This window comes from Apium graveolens, chromosome 4 (assembly GCF_009905375.1).
Source record: "Apium graveolens cultivar Ventura chromosome 4, ASM990537v1, whole genome shotgun sequence".
Lineage (NCBI taxonomy): Eukaryota > Viridiplantae > Streptophyta > Magnoliopsida > Apiales > Apiaceae > Apium > Apium graveolens.
Window position 1 is genome coordinate 153284725 of NC_133650.1, and position 19664 is coordinate 153304388.

The following is a 19664-nucleotide window of genomic DNA, read 5'->3' on the forward strand; positions in this document are numbered from 1 at the left end:
GCTTCTTCTTGAAAGTGATACAAGAGATTTCATCTAAATTGTTACATCTAACTAGAGGACCAGTGTTAACTTTATAACTCAGTTAACTGCTAGTTTACACAGTGGATAATAAACATGCTATTAGCTTTTCTAAAATGTCACTTGTCATTTCTATTTATAGAAAAGCAAATCTTCCATTTCTGGCTTAGCATATCTTTAGCATCTCGTATTTAGTTTAATCTTCCTCTGTCAGTTAATATTTACCATTGATCTTGCACACTCTTCAAGCTGCTTTTTGTAGACTTGTCAATCCAGTAGTTAGATTGTTTGTTGATTGTTTATCTTGGATATTGAACTGATCTGCAATTCTGTACTTTGAGACTGTACTTCGAGATCTCCAGTTTGAATTAATAGAACACTTGACATCTCGATAAGTACATATGCTTATCGAGATCTCTAGCACTCCATATTGAGTTTGACTTATAGAGGTCTTCAACTTGTCGAGATCTCTAGTCTTCATATCTTCACTTTGACTTATCGATAACTCTGAGTTCTCTAGTGAAGGAATGACTTGTCGATATCTCCAATCTTCAGTTCTTTAAATTGGCTTGTCGATATCTTCTTGAGTTCTCGAGTAGCTTTCCTGACTTCTCCACTCCCGGTGGATGTAGATATATAGCTCATCCGTCGAGTAAATATTTCTCATCCATCGAGTAGATATTTCTTATCTGTCGAGTAGATATTGCTCATCCGTCGAGTAGATATTGCGCATCCATCGAGTAGATATTGCTTATCTATTGGTACTCTCTGGAGTTCTCAAATAACTTCTCTATAACATTAAATCTGTGACTTGTAGAGATCTTGACTTAAAATATTTTTCTCCAAATAGATTTATTCAACTCCAAGCTTCTTCAAAATTCTTCTGAGGCATGATCTTCTTGATCTTCTTTCAGATAGAATCCTTAGGCTTGATACTGTTTTAGGAAAAAGACTATAGTCTGCTCCTTTGCATTTTTATAGACTTTAATTGTTACAACTATAAAATATAAATTAAGATAACAATACAACTTACTTAGGGTTGACAAATTGTCTTAGTCGTGTTAAAGTACATGCATGTCTTTTACAACAATCTCCCCCAATTTGTGAGAAGATTGCTTCACACAAATTCATGCCTGTGAACAAGACTAACCCCAAGTTTAAAACTGATGGAAGATAAATTAAAACATAAAGCTTGATAGAATTACAGCTTGTGCAACATAAGATTCACCAGGTTTCATGATTATAAGAATCAGGTAAATACAGTTTTTATATATGCTTCTTCTCTAAGTTTATCCTTCAAGTGATCAAGAATTTCAAGTTCTTCTATGATGAGTCTTCCACTTAGAGCTTCCACAAGTTTTTGCCTTGCTGCCTTAGGGTAACCCTGGTCCGGATTCTTTAGGCTGAATCTTGAGAATCCACCAACTTTGATGTTTAGAAATCTACCATCTTTAGAAATTCTGCTCATTTCTTTTGCTTTCAACTCTTCTGATCTTTTTATAGACATATCTATTTCTTTATCATGTCTCCTTCTTCTTTCTTCAGCTTCAGCCTTATCTCTTTTCTTTGTTTCCTCCCTTTCAATCAACCATTCAGCCAGAGATGATCTCCATGTCCTTATAACAGTGTCCTTGCCTTTTAACAAACTTAACACTCTCTTAATTTCTGCAAGAGTCAAAAAATCCATTAACTTTTTGTCTTGAAGAGTGAATGTACCATCCTTAAAATAGACTCTAACTTCTCTCAGGGATACAACCCAGATTTTAATAATTTCCCCAGCTGGATGTTGGAAATGGTCTTCATATGAGGTGCACCAATTTAGAGGTAGAAAGTCAGATTCCTTAAAGCAATTACAGATGGCCCTTTCAGTGACTTCCACTTCCTTTACAGGCTTGACTTTCTTAGGCTTTCTCCCAACATATTTGAACTTGAATTTTAGTGAAGGTTTGCCTAAAGGTAGGGTTGTCATTTTCTTGAGATTTTTGAGGCTTGAGGTGATTGGAATTTTTAGGAAGGAGTTGGCAGTTTGTCTGTAAAGAAATTTTGGCTTAGATTTTTGGGAAGATTTGATGTTAGAGATAGTTGATGTTGTGGGTTGAGCTAAGGTTTGAGATGGTTGTATTTGGATTTTTAGGGTTGTTTGAGTTCCTGAATCATCATGAGGTTTTCTGCTTTTCCTCTCCCCTCTTCTCTTGTTCTCTTCATCATTCTTGTCATCCTCCTTCTTCTTCTCTCCACCCTTGCTACCAGATGGCTTATTAGACTGACTCGGATTTGAGCCAGAAGGATTCTGATCACTCTTCTTGGGCTCATCATCATCCATGTCATCATTGTTAAACTGAGTTTTAGGCAAGTTGACTTCTACATTGTCCAGATATCTCCTTAGTAGCTTTATCATTTCCAAATCATCATGGTTCTGGTTTTTCTTAGCTTTTAATCTAGTTCGTAGGATCATGATAAGCTTCTCATTGCTCCTGACACATTGTTTAGGGATTTTGAAAAATCTGAATTGTTTGGTAGTTAGACAGATGTATGTTACCCTTGCTTGGCTGTAGATATGCTTCAGGAAAGGCAGCTACATGAGCATCTTTCAGTGCAGTTAGTAGCTTGGTATCTTCACGAGTTATAGCTCTAACTTTGATGATAAAGATATCTAACTCAGATGCCCTCCTTGAGACAAGGCAATTGAGAGACACCTGCATACATCTGTCTGTCCCTGAGTCATTTGCATTAACCACTATCTTATCTTTCAGAAAGTTGTCCTTGTTGACCTTGATCACTCTTATGAAATTGATTGTCTTATCCAGGGCCTTTTTATATGTGAAGTGATTGTTGTTGAGAGAAGCTTTTAAGGCATTGAGTAGTTCTTCAAACTCTCTGCTCAAACTAGGTCCTTCTGCAGACCTAATAAGTCTCTCCTTGTCAAGATCAACTTCTTTAGCTTGCTTACCAGCACCCTGAACTTGATGTTGAGATGACCTTGATTGTGCCAACTTGGCCTCTGTCTCCCCCTTAGTCTTGTTGGCAGGCATGAGAAGGGGAGTAGGAATTTCAGGCCTTACTTGTTCAGGCAAAGAAGGTAGTGGTATATTGAGTTTACCCATGATGGCTCATAAAGCTATAGAATTCTGCATTTGAAGATGCTTATGGGAATCTGTTAGGGCGAAAACACGCGCTAAAATTCACGCAAGTATACGCGTTCGCAAGTAGTATAAGATATAAATCAGATTCGTTCCCACAGAGACTGGTTTAGGTTAAGTTCAATTTATGCACCTATGCAACAATGTATGGTTATCGCTCAATGCTAAGACGAATAACAAATTGGGTTTTTATTAAACTAACAGATTATACTAAATAACATTAACTAAGAGAATTGAGGTTGAATTACTATATATGACAAACATGGGATCCTAACTTCATTACTACTTCATTCAATAGCCTTATTGTTCTTAACCTTAGCATGTGATGGTGATGACACTAATCAGATAACACGAAACTGATAAACGCCAACTTTCGTTGCACGAATACCATTCTACCAGACATCCACAAAAGAGATAGAAGCTGAATAGGCACCAATTATATTGAGACCCTATATGTCTATATAATTTGAAAACATAACGGTTTAAGCACAAGTTATCCATAATGATTACATAGGGAAAGTAAAACGATTAGATTTACCTACGAATCATGCATACACATACATGAACCTATGCTAGTATGGCAAGTTTTAAACCTCTATATTCACTGTCGCTTCAATAGAGATTAACACGCTATCTTATATGTTAGCTACGCACATAAGACGAATAAGCACAACCAATACTAGGATATCAATCAATCACCACATACCAAGATATCGAAATAAATTAACTATTAAAATCCATTAATAAATCAGCTAGAATCCCATGACAATGATTAGTTCATAATCGAACTCATCATCACCATGGGTTCCAATGAAAGCATGGTATAAAACAAGGTCTTAATAAACTGAATAATAATTAAAGTACGAATGAACGAGATCTAGGTTCAACAAGAATGAAAACAAGCATCCAAAGTTACAACTAATTCAAAGAATCACAAGTTGAAAACAAGATCTTTTTCGGAGTTGTTCAGTGCTTCTAGGTCTTCTCCTTGGTATCCCAATCTTCCCGGATGATGAAAACCCCTTTTTAAGTATATATACGCCCCTAGTGGACCTGGACCCTTAAAATCGTAAAATTCCACTCAAAAAAGGCTTTTTCAGCGAAATCAGCGACCAGCCGCGCCTTGGGCGGCCGCTCAGCTCTCCTGGGCGGACGCTCAGCTCCTGTCTGGAAAATTTTCTGATGAATCTTGTTTTGGCCATAACTTGAGTTCTACTCGTCAGAATTAGGCGATTCAACTGCCCACGCGAAGCTATTGAGATTCTCTACAACTTGAAAATGGCCTTGGCTTCCAATTATGATCACTTTTTATCATATTTTCTTTAAAAGCTCATTTCTTTATAGAACTGATATCTGAAATGCAATAACACAAAAACACATCAAAATACCAATAACTTGAGTCCAAAACAACAATTTAAGCTTGTAATAAAGCATTCCAAGCGGATATAAAATCCACTTATCACACCCCCAAACTTGAATCGATGCTTGTCCTCAAGCATAAACAGACTCAAAACTACAAAACAAACCTAATGCATGAATGCAACTACGTGAATGCAACTAAATGATAATGCAATCGAGCCCCTCAGAATAACCATAACCAAATGAATAAGCCAATGCCTCTAAGAATGCAATAACTTGAAATAAAGCTAAAATAAATCCCACAAACCAACTCACAAACCAGAAACGTGCGTGTGTGGAATGCTTAACAGATATCTCTCGATACTAGATCAATAACCATAACTTATCTATCATCGAAACAATCAAAAGTTTATAAAAAGAATAGACAATAAACGCATTATGACTCACAACACCTCCTTTCTACTAGAGTTATACAAGGATTCACACTATTATTGAACACATAACAAAGATGCTTATTTGACCGTGCAATGAATGAGGTCCCAAAAGACTTATGCAATAATACCCATGTAGCGAGCGTTAGGTTAGCGGATCACAGACTATAAAAGCCTTAGGTCACTAGGCACAAAGTCCCCTAGAACTTAATAACTCGAGTATTAAAGAGCTCACTCTTGATCAATTATGCATAAACACATACTTTTTTTTCTTTCTTTTTTTTTCTTTTTTTTTCTCTTATTTTCTTTTTTTTCTTTTCAGCAATTTCTCAATGCGTGCGTTTTGCTCCATCTCATTCAACCTTAGACTACTCATAAAAATATGAGCCGGCTACTAGCCATTTGACGCCTATCCTTACAACAACTAGCAATGAAATCCAAGTTTTTCTCCAGATAAAAAAAATCAGTTTTTTTACGTCATTACGAGAATATCACAAATTCTAAATATAACCAAGTGATTAAATCTCAACAACAAACAAGTATGATCATGATCTAGATAAAAAACAACCCTATAAGACTTGTGAAAATATTTGTTTCTGGCATGCAAATCAATTCATTAGGACTTAAACATCCCTCTATTCGTCATCACCACACTCAAATCAACATCAACTTATCAAATATCATAGTTCATCTTAAGGGATCATGCTAAATATGCATGCAAATGCAACTATATGATATCACATAAAAATAACAAATGTCTTGTGTGAATAATCATGCAAAATATGAATGAACTACAACTAAACATGCAATATGAATCTATATGAGTCTATATGGACACACACTACGAATCCTTACATTATCACCCCCAAACTTAAAATTTTCAATGTCCTCATTGAAGGTAATAATAAGGATTTCAGGCATACCTAGTTAGCGGGAGAGTCACCCTCGTCGGGTGGGGGATCAGGTGGCCAATCAACCTCGCCACTAGTGTCTCGGAAAATAGTACCGAAAGCGTGTGTCAAATCTTCAGCAAAATAATGGTGAATGTCGTGCATAGCCTCCATACGCCTAGTCAATCTTCTATACTGTGCATCACCAACACCAGTCCTATCAATTACCTGTTGCACATGAGAAGAACCCTCTGTAGGCACAGGAATATCCGTCCAGCCACTCTCTACATCATCAAAAATATATCCCAAGCCCTTATCATGTGGTGCACCTAAGAATGAGTAACTCAAGTGATTTGGCATTCGGTTGAGCTCAAGTGTGGGAGCTTCTTGAATAAATGGTTCAAAACGCTCCTGAGAAATTTTCAGCTCTGCTAACCCAAGAGAATCGAATGGCAAATCCAACTTCCTCTTCCACGGAGGTGCATTCAAAACCTGAATTTGCTCTACTTTAAAGCACTCCTCTTTAGCTGTGGGTAACTTTATTTCCTTGAACACATTAAAAGTGACATTTTGATCGTGAACCTTCATCGAAAGCTCTCCTTTTTGCACATTGATCATAGTTCGGCCTGTAGCCAAGAATGGTCTTCCCAAAATAATGGGAATCTTCTTATCTTCCTTGAAATCAAGAATTACAAAGTCAGCAGAAAAGATGAGTTTATCCACCTTGACCAAGACATCCTCCACTATACCTCGTGGATAAGCGATGAAACGGTCAGCTAGTTGCAATGACATGTATGTTGGTTTTGGATCAGACAGACCAAGCTTCTTGAAGATAGATAAGGGCATCAGATTGATGATAGCTCCTAAATCACATAAACACTTGTCGAACGACAAGTTTCCGATGGTGCAAGGAATAGTGAAGCTTCCAGGATCTTTAAGCATCGGAGGCAACTTCTGTTGCAGCACAACACTGCATTCCTCCGTTAGAGCAACGGTCTCTAAGTCATCGAGCTTCACTTTCTGAGAGAGAATACCTTTCATAAACCTCACATAGCTAGGCATCTGTTCAAGAGCTTCAGCGAAAGGTATGTTGATATGAAGTTTCTTGAACACCTCCGGAAATTTAGCAAATTGCTTATCCGGCTTTTTCTTCTGCAACCTCTTAGGAAAATGAGGTGGAAGATAGATCTGTTTCTCCCCTGTATTACCCTCAGGAGGAGTGTGTTCCACAGTAGTCTTCCTTGGTTCCACCTCTGCTTCCTTCTGCACTTCTTCTTCAGCCACAACTGTATTTTTTGAAACTTGAGATTTTTCAGGCTCTTCGTCTTGCTGAACTTGGGGGCTTGTGACCTTTCCAGACCTTAAGGTGATGGCGTTCACCTATTCTTCAACTTCCCTCTTTCCTGGATTTGTTTCTGTATCACTAGGAAGCGTTCCTAGCGGTCGATTCAATAAGGCATTAACAATTTTCCCTATTTGATTCTCCAGAGTCTTGATAGAAACAGCCTGGTTTTGGCATATAAGAGCCTGGTTTTTGCACATAAGCCTTAACTCCTCCAATTCAGATTGTATATTCGAAGATAGACCTGCATCATGAGTTTGTTGTTGAAGTTGGAGTTGTTGTCTTGGTGCAAATTGTTGCTGAAAACCAGGAGGGTTGAATTGTTTTATTCCAAACTGCTGGAACGGCTGTTGCATCGCATTCTGATTGTTGCTCCAGCTGAAGTTAGGATGATTCCAATTGTCAGGATAATAAGTGGCAGGAACTGGCTGCTGCGATCTCTAAAAGTTGCTCACGAACTGAGCTGAGTCACTAGATATAGCGCATTGTTCTGTCGCATGCGGACCTGCACACAACTCACAAACACTAATTATCTGCTTAACACCATAGTTAGCCAGAAAATCGATCTTCATAGACAACGCCTTTAGTTGAGTAGTGATAGCCGTAGTTGTATCCACTTCAAGAACTCCTGCTACCTTGCCATGTGGATATCTCTGGGTTGGATACTGATATTCATTAGCAGCCATCAGTTCAATTAGATCATAAGCTTCCTCATAGCTCTTTGCCCATAATGCTCCGCCTGCTGTTGCATCGAGCATGGGTCTGGACTGTGCTCCTAACCCATTGTAAAAATAATTGATGATCATCCAATCAGGCATTCCATGATGAGGACACTTTCTAAGCATCTCCTTGTAGCGCTCCCAAGCTTCATATAAAGATTCTCCTGATTGTTGCGTAAATTGAGTAAGAGCATTCCTCATTGCAGCTGTCTTCGCCATAGGGAAGAATTTAGTAAGAAACTTCTGAGCAAGATCTTCCCAAGTAGTAATCGAACCAGTTGGTAGAGAGTGTAACCAGCTCTTAGCCTTGTCCCTCAGAGAGAATGGGAACAGTCTCAGCTTCACAGCATCTTCAGAAACACCGTTGAACTTGAAGGTGTCGCAGATCTCAATGAAATCCCTAATGTGCATATTGGGATCTTCAGTGGGAGAACCCCCAAACTGGATTGAATTCTGCACCCATTGAATTATGCCAGGCTTGATCTCAAAGGTATTAGCTGTGATAGTTGGTCTGACAATGCTAGATTGAATGTCATTGATCTTGGGTTGAGAAAAATCCATCAAGGCTTTCGTTCATGCTGCTGGATCTCCCATTGTAATGAGTACCTGAAACACAAATAAATAAACCTTGAAAGTAAAAGAATCCGAGTCAGTGAACTTTAACGACCACTGATGACAAGCACATAAACTAAAAATTAACACCGAGTCCCCGGCAGCGGCGCCAAAAACTTGTTAGGGCGAAAATACGCGCTAAAATTCACGCAAGTATACGCGTTCACAAGTAGTATAAGATATAAATCAGATTCGTTCCCATAGAGACTGGTTTAGGTTAAGTTCAATTTATGCACCTATGCAACAATGTATGGTTATCGCTCAATGCTAAGATGAATAAAAAATTAGGTTTTTATTAAACTAAGAGATTATACTAAATAACATTAACTAAGAGAATTGAGGTTGAATTACTATATATGACAAACATGGGATCCTAAGTTTATTACTACTTCATTCAATAGCCTTATTGTTCTTAACTTTAGCATGTGATGGTGATGACACTAATCAGATAACACGAAACTGATAAACGCCAACTTTCGTTGCACGAGTACCATTCTACCAGACATCCACAAAAGAGATAGAAGCTGAATAGGCACCAATTATATTGAGAACCTATATGTCTATAGAATTTGACAACATAACGGTTTAAGCACAAGTTATCCATAATGATTACATAGGGCAAGTAAAACGATTAAAGTTACCTACGAATCATGCATACACATACATGAACCTATGCTAGCATGGCAAGTTCTAAACCTCTATATTCACTGTCGCTTCAATAGAGATTAACACGCTATCTTATATGTTAGCTACGCACATAAGACGAATAAGCACAACCAATACTAGGATATCAATCAATCACCACACACCAAGATATTAAAACAAATTAACTTTTAAAATCCATTAGTAAATCAGCTAGAATCCCATTACAATGATTAGTTCATAATTGAACTCATCGTCACCATGGGTTCCAATGAAAGCATGGTATAAAATAAGGTCTTAATAAACTGAATAATAACTAAAGTACGAATAAACGAGATCTAGGTTCAACAAGAATGAAAACGAGCATCCAAAGTTACAACTAATTCAAAGAATCACAAGTTGAAAACAAGATCTTCTTTTTCAGAGTTGTTCTGTGCTTCTAGGTCTTCTCCTTGGTATCTCAATCTTCCCGGATGATGAAAACCCTTTTTTAAGTATATATACGCCCGGGTGGACATGGACCCTTAAAATCGTCAAATTCCACTCAAAAAAGGTTTTTCAGCGAAATCAGCGACCAGCTGCGCCTTGGGCAGCCACTCAGCTCTCCTGGGCGGGCGCTCAGCTCCTGTCTGGAAAAATTTCTGATGAATCTTGTTTTGGCCATAACTTGAGTTCTACTCATCAGAATTAGGCGATTCAACTGCCCATGCGAAGCTATTGAGATTATTTATAACTTGACAATGAACTTGGTTTCCAATTCTGATCACGTTTTATCATATTTCCTTTAAAAGCTCATTTCTTCATATAACTGATACCTGAAATGTAATAACACAAAAACACATCAAAATACTAACAACTTGAGTCCAAAACACCAATTTAAGCTTGTAATAAAGCATTCCAAGTGGATATAAAATCCACTTATCAGAATCCACCAGAGTTTGGATATCTGTTTGTTGGCTTTTGATAAGAGATGTCAAAGCCTCAACTTGTGCAGTGAGAGAGGAGTTGGAGTCTCGCAATGCTGTGACTTGACCCTATAGAGACTGAATTTGCAGATCTGTTATAGTGGATCCAGGCTGATAAGAGCTGCTAAATGTGCTAAAGTGTTCTTCTATAGCCTCTTTGATCCCTTCCATTAGCAAAGCTGAGGGCTTAAATCTGCTCTGGTGAAGTTGATCCAGTTGAACCTTGGTCTCATTTGAATGAGTAATTTGTTTCTGGATCATTTCATGGAGATTGGTGAACGATTGTTTGAGATTTTTGAGTTCCTTCTCAATGGAGGCAAGATCCATCCTGGTCATTTGCTCAGAAAAATGTTTGAATTTAGAGGAGATCTGCTCTTGAGATGGTATGATCTTGTCCATTTTCTCATTCACCAGTTTTTTGATTCTGTCTTCATGGCCAGTAAGTTTTAATTTGAAGAACCTTACCAAACAGATGAAATTCTTTGAGCTAAGCTTTGTATACATCTGTAATGGCATCATAGACAGCTTCTGGATTCAAGTCTCTTGCATTGCTGCTCAGAATAGTAACATATTCTTCTCGAAATCTGGACAGAATTTGATTCATCTCTAAGGCAAAGTCATCAGACAACCATGCATCCATATTCCCATCTGGCTCAGAATCATTGACAATTTTCTCTTTTTGATCCTCAACCTCTTCATTATAAGCAAGCATGATAGCTTGATAGTCTTGGTTGCTCATGTCTGAAGTTGGAAGATGCTGTGAGATGTTGGTCAGTTTAGAGATCTGCTCTACTAGTATATCATCTACAGAAGTTAGTTGAGAGGCAGATTCTTCTAGCCACTGAAAGAGTATGTGAGGTTGTTGAGGTTGAGAGGTGGATGGTTCATCAGAAACTCCTGTGACTGAGATCACAGTTTGACTCACAGATTGCTCTGTGGTTTTGACAATGTGTTGTCCTCCACTCATAGTGGGAACCTCCAATTGAATTGGAGGGGATTTGATTGGGTTACTGTCATGTACACCAGTCTCAAAGTCTTGTGTGTCTTGCAACACACTGGCACTTGAATGTGCTATTCTTGCCTCACCTATGACAGGATCATGGGCAATTGTACTCCTAGCTTCAACCGCAGAGGCAATTTCTGCTAGGGTTGTGAGGGGATTTGTTCCTACATGAGGAACCTCCAATTGAATTAGAGAGTATTTAGATAGCTCCCCCTCAGGAGTACTACCCTCAAACCTTCCAGTCTGTGAAGACTGTTTTACACATGAAGGTACATTAGTGGTATCCATGGGGTCTTTAGTAAATACTGATGAATCCCCCATGTTTGTGATGGTGTCATCAAGGTCTATCTCATCATGTAGCCTCTCGCCATCTAAAGGAGGTGTCTGGGTGGTGAGCAAAGCTTCTTGAGCTAGGTCACTTGATTTTTGGTGCACTTGAGAAATGGATTCAAGTGGAATTGGAATAGAAGAAATATTAGATAGAAGAGATTGTTGTGAGTGTTGGCAGCTCCCCCTGAATAAATGAGGGAGTTTCAAGGGATGTGCTCTCACAGTGTGTGCCTTCCTTATTTCTCCTACCATACACTTGAATTGCTTCTTGTGCAGGCTGTGTAGACTCACTCTTGGTTATTTTTACAATTGTATCCTGTTGGGAGGATGTAGAGGAGAATAGAGTGGCCAACTCAGTTTGTTTATTTCTTTTGGATCTTTTGACCAGAGGTGGTTCTCTTTTAGCTCTCTCCTCACCACTCTCAGTTATCATATATAGGTTTATCCCCTTTCTCTTCTTTTTACTGACCTCTCCCTTTTGAGAAGATGAGGTAGTTGGTTTCCTAGCTTCTAAAGGTTGTGAAAGAATGGTTGCAGTTTGGGAAGATCCCTGTTGGTGATCCCGTGTTTGTACTTCCACAGGTTCAGGAATCTTAGCTGTACTAGATTGTGCATTAGATCTCATGTCAGGCATATGATAAGAATAAGTCCTAAATCTCTCCAATATAAATGGAGTGATATTCAGACTTACATTGACCTTATTCTTTGTAGTAAGTGAGCCAAATATTATTTTGGATACTTGCTTACAATTGCCTATCTTAGTACTATCTATACCATTCAACAGGTGTATGTCAGCTACTTTATTATTTAAAGTGGACATAATAAATTTAGGAAAGAAAATTTCCTTACCTCTAGCTGTCAGAGGCATAACCAGCATGGTTGCAAGTTTTTCCAGGATCAGCAGACCAACATTCAGGTGTCTGTTGTGGGCAATTGAATACACCAGCTTTTGCACAACATTTGAGATATTGTCATATCCTGTTTTTCTGCAAGTAAAGGCCCTTACTACAGAGTCAAAGATGAATGACCACTCCTTCCTTAGATTGGTTATATTTAAGCTTGACAGGTTGATTCTCCCACCATAATTGATGAAGTCCATGAACTCAATAAGCTCATCAGGAGTTGGTATCTTCACCAGATTCTCAGTTGGTAGCCCCAAGGCTCTATTCACATCTTGGTCATTGAATTCTATTTGTTGGCCTCCAACTGTACATGTCACCACCAAAAAAGAGAGTTATTGTTAACATCAGTCCTCACTACAGCCGTAGTCCAGAATTCATGCAACACGTCTAGATACAGTACTGGATTTGCAGTCAATGCACCTGCAAGATAGGATTCAGCCAGCAGCTTCACAAGCCCCTTGAAACTATCAGGAGCTTGGTTTGCATCAGTAAAAGCAAGATAGTTGGTTCCTTTCTCTGGGATAAATGTCCTATCAACATTTTGGGCCATTGTTGATAGATGAGAATGAATGGGTAAGAACAATTTCTGAGAAGGAATGAAAAACGAGAGAGAAAACGGTTTCGGATTAAAAGCTAGGTCACTTTAGATCTCGAAAGTTGTAATTAAGAATATGTATTGAGAAGTCTGGGTATTTATAGTAAAAGTAGATGACTTGTCGAGAACTCAAAAATAGACATTTGGAGTTTGTCTATCGAGAAGTCATTTTGAGAAGTGAAGTACATATTGAGAAGTCAATTTAAATTACTCTTATAGAGAACTAAAAAAATGACTCATCGAAATGTCAAATAAATATCCAGTTTGTCCAAAAAGTGGACTGAATTAATTCTAACTTTTATTTGAATAAATTCAAAATAAAATTAGAATAAATTTTCCAAAGATATTTTACGAAAATAATTTATTAATTTAAATTATCTCAGTTCTGAGTTATTAATAAGTCAAGAATTGTACTTGTAGAGAACTCTGTGAATGAACACTATTAGAGAATTCTAAAAGGACTTATCGATAAGTCATTTTAAACCTATCGAGAAGTCACTCGAGAAGTCAGTAAATTGACTTATCGAGGATTCACTCGAGAAGTCCTAAAATGACTTGTCGAGAAGTCAATTTATACTTATCAAGAACTCAGTTCTCTAAATACTTTTGGTTATTTGTAATTCTGCCTTGTGTTAATTTTACATATTAAGAATGTAAATTAACAACTGATCAGTTTACTTAGAATTTGAAAAATTCCAAGTTAATTGAATTTGAAAAACAAATATACAGAGATTTCTGAAATATTTATAATTCATATTTCAGTTAATTTCCAAATTAATTTTGATTTACTGGAGATTAATCTGCTGCAAAACATTAGCTGAGTTATTGCCTTAGGATGAAGAATTAAGCAATCCAATTTCACTTACAAATCTAGTGAAAGTTGCTTCATCCAAAGGTTTAGTAAAAATATCAGCCAATTGTTTTTCTGCTGGTACAAAAATGAGATTGATGTTATATCAGGATACAGGTCTTCGAAAGACAAAATTGACATCTTCCACTAGAACTCTTTTTGTGAACCCTCCATCCAGCAAAATCTGTATCTGTGAGTCCAACATCTCCAAAACTGATTCCCTTGAGATACCATAATCCCAAGTTGAGCTTTCTTCCAGTATCTGAAGATCCTCTTTCTCCCCGTAAGGTTGTGCAACTAAACTCAGGTGTATGAGATGAGCTTCTATTTCCATGATTCTCTTGTTGAGTAGTTTCTTCATTTCCTTAGTCTGACAGACTTCACAAACTTTAACTTGAGCAAGCTCCATCTTAGGCATGTCTCTTACCAACTTCTTTTTGAAAAGGTGTTAATTTTCTTAAAAGTCAAGTGAGACAGATTTTTAAGTCAGAGCTTGTTTATTTCTCCCGATACCTTGGTGTATAAGCAACAAATACCATGCTTATTTGTTGAGTCAAAATCTTCAACAAACAAGCTTTCTTTCTTTGCTCCTTTCAGAGCAACTTCACTGGTTTTCTTGCTGATAATAGTGTATTCTTCTTGTTGAATATGACTTGAGACCATTGTCTATAATATGCTAATTCTGAAAGGATTCACTTTAAGATCAGCTACTAGTGCTACATCATTTAAAGACAACATTTCAAGAACAATCTTGCCATATCCCATTTTGAATCATTTGCTGTTGTCTCCAAAGGTCACCAGGGCTCTACCACCAGTCATATGCCTAGAACATCCACTATCTATGATCCAGATGACTTTCTTCACTTGCCCTGCACACAATGATTCTTAGGTGTATTTGGAAACCCAAACAGTGTTGGGTAGTTTCTTATTGGTAACTTGTTCAGTAGAAGTAGAAGGAGTAATTTTAGAAGAAACAGAATTCAGTGATTGTTGTGCATGTTTTCCTTCTAATATAGACTCATTTCTTGATTCTTTAAGGTCTACTCTCAGTTTGTGGCAACTCTTCATTACCTTCATGTTGCAATGAATGCAGTCAAACTTGTCACATAATGAATAGGGTTCATTAGAATTTGCTTCATTGTATTTGCAAGTTCCTTCAACTGGCTTGCTAACAACCTTTTTACAAAGGTGAGTTAGACGATTTGAAGAGCCATATTTTTCACACTTCTTTCTAGGAGCATTTGCAACATAAGCAAAATTATTGCTTTTGTTTATCCCTATTTTCCCATTTCTATTTTTCTTTCTCTTTCTTGCATCTTCAGTTTTGGTTTCTTGAACAGGAGTCTTGGGACTTTGTTTGTTCATGAGTTTCTCTTCAGTATTGGAAGACTGAACTGATTCTTCAGTGTTCTTCTCTTTATCTTCATCAGCAATTTCTTTCTTGATACTCAATTCTTCTTCACTAAAGTTGACTACACATGCTTTGAATATATCTGCATTAATCTCTTTTAAAAAGGTTGGAGTATTCTCAGTCTTCTTGGCTTTCCCTTTGTCACCTACAGTTTTCTTTTTGTCACTCATGTCATCATAGTAAAGGCCAATAGCAATGTTTGCACATGGCTTATTCTTCTCATGATACTGTTCGACCAGTTCAAATGCATTTCTGAAAGATTTCATCTTTACTTCATTCTTTTCTAGCTTCTCCCTTAACACTACTTCAATTTCATTTGCACAATTGAGCTTGTTCTTGAGATAAGCATTTTCTTATTTTAAAGCTTCAATGTCAACTAGCAACAATTCAGTTTCTTGCTTCACACTCTCGAGCTTCTTATTTATCTTTGTTAATCTGCTAACTTCTTCATTAGCAGCAACCATACTTGTGTGAATGTGAAACATTTCCGTGCTCATCTTTTCAACAGTTTCCTTGTATTGATTCATGTTTAAATCAATAGTGGTAAGAGTTGGTGTCTGTGCTTTTGATGAGGATGATTCACCTTACTCCGAAGCCATTAGAGCATAGTTTCCAACTTCCTCATCTTCATCATTATCTGAATCATCCCAACTCTTTCCCTCCGTAATGTAAGCTTTGTTTTGATGTTTTTCCAGAATAGCTTCATACTTTGCTTCCAGTTCAAGATAAGCTTTATCTTTCTTCGCCTTCTTGGGTTTCCTGCATACTGTAGCAAAGTGGCCTAGTTCATCACAATTAAAGCACCTTATATTAGATCTGCCAACAAATCCAGTTTTGTAACCACTATTGCTGTCAGAATTATACTTCCCTTTCTCTTTCCAGCTGTTGTCTTTGTTGAAGGATAGTCATTTATTTCTGAAGTACCTTGGCTTCTTTACTCTAATGTTAGAGAATTTTCTAGCTAAATAGGCCATTGACTGATCTAGCTCATCCAGTTCTTCAAGAGTGTAGAACTCATCCTTTTCCAACTCTAGTATGACTTGCTCCTGTGAATCATTTGTTCTCTGCTCACTTGTTGAGGCAACTGAAGTTTGAGATCTTAGTTCATCATTGAAGGATTGGCTTTCATTTATAATTAAAGCACTTGAGCCATCTATAACATGTCCTTGACTAGATCTCAACGATTGCCTTTGAATCATCTCTAGTTCATATGTTTTGAGAATTCCATATAGAACTTCCAGAGTTATTCTGCTTAAGTCTCTCCCTTCCCTGATTGCTGAGATTTTCTGTTCTAAATGGTCAGGGAGAGTAAGCAAGAACTTTAGATTCACCTCTTCAGCTTCATAGTATTTGTCATGAAGCTGCAAGTCATTTATCAGCTTATTGAATCTTTCAAACACATCAGTAATGCTTTTCTTAGACTTAGCCATGAAACCCTCATACTGTGAAATCAGTATCCTTCTTTGATTAGATCTAACCTCCTCAGTTCTTTCACAGAGTATTTCAATCTTCTCCCATATTTGCTTGGCAGTATCACAGTTAACAATATTATTGTACATCACATTGTCAAGTGACTCTATCAATATCAATTGCAAGCTGCTATCCAGGGAGACTTTCTCCTTTTCAGGGTCTGAATACTCAGCTGGATCTTTAGGAGCATAATGAGTTGGTATGACCATGTCTCCATCTGTAGATTTCTCAACTCTTACCATAGGAATGAAGGTCCATTCTTGAGGATCTGAATCTAGAGTGGATTGGCCATCCTGATAAACAACATCATTTTCTTTTTCCAAAGAGTGTAGTTAGCTTTGTCAAAGGTAGGAATTTTAATAATACTGATTTTCTGTGTATTCATTCTTCCAAGATCCTGAATTTGTTTACTTTCAGATTTTGCTCTGATACCACTTGTTAGGTAATGAATCACACACAGAGGGGGGGGGGTGAATGTGTTTTTCTGATTTTAGGCTTTTCTTGAAAGTTAATAGTTGAACAAAGTAAATTAAATATTGTATAGAAAAGTGTTCATGCAGAATTTTAACTTGCAGAAAATAAAGAACACAAATCTTCAAAACTCACTTAATTTTTATATTAAAAATTCAGACTGTTTTGCTACAAAATTTCTAAGCTCTTTGATGTTAAAGAGCTCAGCTTGTTCTTGAGAGTGATACAAGAGATTTGATCTAAATTGTTACATCTAACTAGAGGACCAATGTTAACTTTATAACTCAGTTAACTGCTGGTTTACACAGTGGATAATAAACATGCTATTAGCTTTTCTAAACTGTCACTTGTCATTTCTATTTATAGAAAAACAAATCTTTCATTTATGGCTTAGCATATCTTTAGTATCCCATGTTTACTTTAATCTTCCTCTGTAAGTTAATCTTTGCCATTAATCTTACACACTCTTCAAGCTGCTTTTTGTAGACTTGTCAATCCAGCTGTTGGATTGTTTGTTGATTGTTTATCTTAGATATTGAACTGATCTGCAATTCTGTACTTTGAGACTGTACTTCGAGATCTCCAGTTTGAATTAATAAAATACTTGACATCTCGATAAGTACATAGGCTTATCGAGATCTCTAGCACTCCATATTGAGTTTGACTTGTAGAGGTCTTCAGCTTATCGAGATCTCTAGTCTTCATATCTTCACTTTGACTTATCGATAACTCTGAGTTCTCTAGTGAAGGAATGACTTGTCGATATCTCCAATCTTCAGTTCTTTAAATTGGCTTGTCGATATCTTCTTGAGTTCTCAAGTAGCTTTTCTGACTTCTCCACTCCCGGTGGATGTAGATATATAGCTCATCCGTCGAGTAAATATTGCTCATCCATCGAGTAGATATTGCTTATCCGTCGAGTAGATATTGCTCATCCGTCGAGTAGATATTGCTGATCCATCAAGTAGATATTGCTTATCCGTTGGTACTCTCTAGAGTTCTCGAATAACTTCTCGATAACATTAAATTTGTGACTTGTAGAGATCTTGACTTAGAATATTTTTCTCCAAACAGATTTATTCAACTCCAAGTTTCTTCAAAATTCTTCTGAGGCATGATCTTCTTGATCTTCTTTCAGATAGAATCCTTAGGCTTGATACTGTTTTAGAAAAAAGACTTCAGTCTGCTCCTTTGCATTTTTACAGACTTTAATTATTACAAGTACAAAATACAAATTAAGATAACAATACAACTTACTTAGGGTTGACAAATTGTATTAGTCTTGTTAAAGTACAGGCATGTCTTTTACAACAAGAAATCTCAGAGATATCGACAAGTCAAATGAAGATGTGAAGAATTGGAGATGTCTACAAGTCAATTTCTCATATAGAGATATCGATAAGTCAAACTGTATATATAGAGATCTCAGAGATATCGACAAATCATTTCTACATGTAGAGATCTTAGACATATCGACGAGTCATTTCACATGCAAGGATCTAGAGACCTCGACAAGTCAAATATACCTATAGAGAACTCAGAGATATCGATAAGTTATTACACTTATCGATATGTCACTTCTCTATAGAACAAATTGAAGATCTCGATATACTACCTCAAATTCAGAATATAGACAAGTTCAAGATTCAAGATTATCAGTCAACAAATAACTCATTCACTGAATTGGAAAATCTACAAAGCAGCTTGAAGAATACCATATCAAGGGCCAAGATTAACTGGACAAAGGGTGGTCACAAACCTGCAAGATTCTGCACAGATTTGCTAACACCATAAAAGGAAATAGACAAGGTTGTTTTAGAAATTGGTTTAGTACATTTTAGTGCAAGTTTGGTAAACCCGTGCTGCTAGTCTATAAAGCATACACGAGTCCTTAGTTCATAAGTAACACACAGATCTAGATTTTCCTGTATTCTCTCAAGATGAAAGCTGAGTTCTTAATTTACAAGAACACAGAATTTGTAGCAAGACAAACTTAATTAATACAATTGAGTGAGTTTTTGATATTGTGTGTTTGTGTTATTTATGCTTAGTTCAATATCTCTACAAAATTACTAATTGCTTTATTCACCAAAATTCAAACAAGTTTTAAAAGACAAAATTATTCAAGAAACACAATACCCCTCTGTGTTATATTCTTAGCATTCAATATCTAACATAACTATTCAAAATTATCTACTAATTATGTTTGAAGTTGAAAATAAAATATAATACTATTTATGAACTCACATATTATGTGTTTTATTAATAATATATGTGATAATATGATATAATGGTATAAACATCTATTCGTGAATGTATAGTCTTGAGTTCGTTTTTCAACCAACAACACATTTTTAACTAAACTTTAGATATAGGGGCAAATAAGTCATTTCAACTGAATAAAATATCTTATAATTTTATACTCATGTTAGTGTATTATATAGATAAGGAAGATATAACTTGCTCTTTTCAATAAAAGAACATGACTTGCTCCTTTTTTGAAAATATCAAAAA

The 19664-nt window shown here is 36.7% G+C and overlaps 1 non-coding gene across 1 annotated transcript; it reads left to right on the forward strand.

Moving 5' to 3' along the window:
• The first annotated feature begins 7996 nt into the window (after window positions 1–7996).
• LOC141723154 (small nucleolar RNA R71) lies at window positions 7997–8103 on the forward strand. Its single transcript, XR_012576144.1, has one exon. It is a non-coding gene; the product is annotated as a small nucleolar RNA R71 (small nucleolar RNA).
• The last annotated feature ends 11561 nt before the right edge of the window (window positions 8104–19664 follow it).